Below are 4,725 nucleotides of genomic sequence, written 5' to 3'. Positions count from 1 at the left end.
GTTTGTTACAAATGGCTGTATATCAACATCTTTGTTTTTTGGGTAATACTGCAGAAATAAGTCTTCAGAGTTCTGCTTATCTTACTATAGATGTGCCATGTATACACTAATTACACTTCTGAGATATTAATTGACAAATGAAACAATTTCAGACAATAAAAATGAAAGCAAAGTTTGACTATTTTTGTTCAAGAGCACAACATTGTCATATAACATTTACCTAGTAAAACATTCCGATCAATAGCAATTAATCACAACATTAAAGTGTGATTAATATGATTAACTTTTTTAATTGACTGGCAGCACAAATTAAAATAAACGGTCTGAATGTACAGGTTTGTGTGTAAGATTTCATATGATTATTCGCAAATAATTAGCAGTCAGCAAATTTGTAAGAAAAAAAAATATACACATATATATTATAGACATATATATATATTTATATTAGCGCCGGGAATCGCAAAAAAAATTAACTAATTAATTGCAAATCTGGAAAAAAAATTAATCGCGATTAATCTCTTTTTTTTTTTGTCTTAGTATTTGCTGACCACTTATCATCTGTGAATAATTACAATATAAAATCACATATGAAACTGTACGTTTAGGACATTTATTTTTAATTACTACTAGCAATCAATAACAAAAAAACTCATAATAATCGCACTTTTGCGTTGCGATTAATCACAATTATTCGCAATTTTTACCAGGTAAAATGTATTTGTACACTATGGCACCCGGACCACATATGGAATAGTCCGCTTTTTGGGAAAAAAGTGATCTTAACCACAAAAACAACAAGAATAATGTATTAAAAACTGAATGAATATTTATTTCTTTAGTAAGTAACTATGGTATAAGCGGGATAATACCCGACGAAATGTTTTAACGCACGCCATGGAAACCTGAACCGCCGAGTTAATGCGAAGAACTATATATATATATATATATATATAAATTATATAATAACTTTGAAAACATTTTTTTAAAACTAATTTCTTTATTAAATGACGCCTTTTCATTCCAATTTTGACCCAAACAAAAACATTTTGACTAAAAACCTCTTCCATCTGCCTGTCCAACTTCAAATTCTGCAAGAAGGAGCTGATCCGCACCTGAGGCGCGGAGGACGCCTCCCAAAGCAAGCCTTCACACGAAGTGTCCAAGGAGTCAGATCCCTTATTTTTCTTACATAACTGCAGTTTCATGGATGTTTTATGGATGAACTGATATGGATTGTGATGTAAAGTAAGACCAGTTCCTTATACACATTCCTGGACCTAAAAGGTGAAATGAACAGTTGGGGGTAAATTCTGCCGTAAAATTTAAGAAAGCTGCTGATTTTTCCTCCTGTCTTTGTTTCAGAAACAACATTCCCACCTTCCGTGCCTGCACATGCACACTAGGACGGAGAGGAGTATGGAGTCAAATCAGGATCGCCTTAAAGCAGGGGTGTCAAACCCAATCGGACAGGGGCCCAAAATCCAAAACACACATTAGGATAAACATTTATTGAACACTAAAACTAAATTTTTAAAACTTTAAAATCGTAACTTTTTAACATATTTATGAACTAGATATATATGCTGTAAGATGAATTTGGCAGCTGAAGATGACAGTGCTGATAAATGAAAATGCTGAAATTTAGAGCTAAAAACACTTAAACTAATAGCTGAAACCACTGAAACTGATAGTCAGCTAAATGCCAAATAAGATTTAAAAAAACTAAACAAAACAAAAAAAACACTTAAATAGCTGAAACAGATAGCATGTAGCTGAAAAATATCTAAACTTTAAATTATCCTAAAAAGCTGAAAAAAGCCTAAATTAGCCAAAACAGCTACATTATAAATATCATCCTAACTCCAAAATATCCTAATAAAGCTTAAAAAAGAAAAGCCTAAATTAGCCAAATCAGCTATCATGTAGCTGAAATATTAGCAAAACTCCAAAATAGCCTAACAAAAATGTAAAAAGATAAGCCCAAATTAGCTAAAATAGCTAGCATGTTGCTGAAATATTCCCAAAATGCCAAAATAGCCTAACAACATTTAAAAAGAAACCCTAAATTAGTCAAAACAGCTAGCATGTGGCTGAACTATTAGCAAAACTCCAAAATAGCCTAAAAAAGATTAAAAAGAAAAGCCTAAATTAGCTAAAATAGCTAGCATGTAGCTGAAATATTAGCAAAACTCCAAAATAGCCTAACAAATCTAAGTAAATACCAAAATAGTCCAAAAAAATAGCAAAATACCCATTTTTAAAACTTTGAAACTGTAACTTTTCATCATAGTAATGAATAACACAAAGGCAGGAATATTATTCCAGAATAAATCAATTTAAAACCTTACATAACTTTCAGTATTTTACTCACCATAAAAATATACATTGTCAAAATTATACAAGTTAGAAATAAGCGCAGGATAACATCGGACAGTTATTAACAATAAAATAAAATGATCTGGAGGGCCGGATCCGGCCCGCGGGCCTTGGCTTTGACACATGTGCCTTAAAGTGAATGAAAAAACATCTTGTAAATTTAAAAAATAGACATAAATTTGTCAAAAAAAGAAAGAAAAATTGAGCTATTTTACTGTAAGCTTAAAAATATCCTAAATTTAAATATAAATATATATTTATTTAAACCCCAAAAAAATGTAAAATTACAAAAAGTCCTGTAAATTAAACTTGAATTAAATATATGTATATATATATATATATATATATATTTGTAACAGCTTTGTATTTTCACATTTTTCCTCTCTCACTTTTTACTTTCAGTTCTCAGTTTAGTTCTACTTCCGAATTTACCCCGAGTTGACCAGAGGGGTGGGGCTTAGAGCTCATTGGCTGAATATGTGGACATCATTTCCACTCCAAAACAGCATCTGTTATTGTGTCATCCTCCGGTGACGGTCCATTGACTGTAAAAGAGAACTGGACTGAGTGACCCCTCCCCCTTGGCGTTCCAAACAGGAAGTACCCAAGAAGCTAAAGTCCCATAGACTTCTTTAGAGAAATAAACTGCTATTACTCACTCATTCTAATGGTCAGAATAACCATTCTCGCTATCTTTGTTTGAAATATTATTGCTAATGGTAATTTTTTTATTATTTTTTCATTAGCAAAAATGTGTTAATTCTTCCATCTATACATCCTATATAAAGATGCAATGTCTAATGATGTATTTTTGTTTATAACAACTTTAGTATTTATTTATGTAAAGGAAATTCATGAGGTCAAATATGTAATTAATGTTTTGTTTTTATAAATAGGCCTCAATTAGCATATTTTTTATGTAATATATGTGTTCTGTGTCTTTTATGAAAAATATATATTGTTTCAAAAAACACTTTTTAGCTTTAATCTAGTTTTTTTTTACCCCTTTTTAACTTATCTGAAAAATGATCCAAACTAGCTGCGTTTCCATTACACATTTGCGCAAAACTTTATCAAAATCCGTTGAATTTCGATAAAACACAGCTTCAAAATAACACCGTTTCCATTAAATCATCATTTTGAGATGAAGCACAAACCAAATCGAATAAAAACGAAAATTTCACAACGTTTATTTATGACTCCACTGTGTTCTGATGGGGAAAATGTGGTTGGTTTATTCAAAAAATACATTTAAACACGCTTTTTAGATCGAAATTGTTCAACCGCAATGCATTGTGGTCTATATCCGCTAATCAAGTGAGCGTCGATGTACGCTAGTTTTTCGCAAGGACTTCTGGGAAATTTCGAGTGGACTCAATTTTGGAATAAGTAGTTTCAGACAGCACTAAAAAATGGCGAACGCACTATATAGTGATCATTATATGGTGATTGGGGGAAATTCGGACACAACCTCACATTAGCGCGTAGCTACACAAGTTTTTACAACAGTTTTTACGCTTTACGTACGAAACGCACAGTATTAATAGTTTGACCAAGTTGAATTTTGACCAATCAAGGACTCAATACTGAAGTACGAGTAGCGTAATTTCTAAATGGCGAAGTGCCTAAAGTGATCAAAAGGAGGAATTAATAATTGACGTTTGTGCCCGAACAGAATTCTATAACACCAAGTTCTACATATATCGGAACAATGGTGTAATCCTACGTTCACACCGGCCTTTAGCACGAAGTCTTTCCAATAAAAAGTCAATGTCAATGCACGCAAATGCATATGTTTTGCTTTTGTGTTCAAAAGTCTTGCATTTGCGCGCAGCTACTAAAGTTTTTAGAACTTTTTACAGCCTCTACGTACAAATTTTAAACGCACGTTGAAAGTTAAACCACGATAAACGTTGACCAATCAAGTTACCTTAATTTAAGGGTGACAAACTCAATCGCACAGGAGGCCAAAATCCATAACACACCTTAGATGGAGGGCCGAACAAGATAAACGTTTATTAAACTTGTAAAAAACTTAAATTGTTAAAACTTTTAAAATGAGACAGAAATATAATTCCAGAATAAATCAACTTAAATTTTAAATAATTTTCAATGTTTTACCCTCCATAATTTTATATTCTGTAAAACTAGTAAGAGTAGTAAAGTAGTAAAATAGTAAAAGATACTAAATAAAAAAACTTGAACGAGATTTCCAAGATTTGCCCCACTTTGATGTTTCGTACCAACTGTAGGTGGCGTAGCTGCACAAGTAAACATTAGCAAAGAAGTATTGTATTTTCAGGTTGCAGTTTTTTTTTTGTTTTTGTTTTTTTTAGCCAGGGGTGCAGC

General features: G+C 31.9%; 1 protein-coding gene across 2 annotated transcripts in view; it reads right to left on the bottom strand.

Annotated features, from left to right (window-relative positions):
* The window catches only part of igfbp2a (insulin-like growth factor binding protein 2a), a 23,229-nt gene that overhangs the window by 16,614 nt on the left and 1,890 nt on the right, over window positions 1–4,725 (bottom strand). The gene's annotated exons all lie outside the window — the stretch shown is intronic.

The sequence above is a fragment of the Oryzias melastigma genome, linkage group LG2 (genome assembly GCF_002922805.2).
Source record: "Oryzias melastigma strain HK-1 linkage group LG2, ASM292280v2, whole genome shotgun sequence".
NCBI lineage: Eukaryota > Metazoa > Chordata > Actinopteri > Beloniformes > Adrianichthyidae > Oryzias > Oryzias melastigma.
Note: the sequence above shows the minus strand (reverse complement) of the source record. Positions and strands in the feature narration are given on the sequence as shown.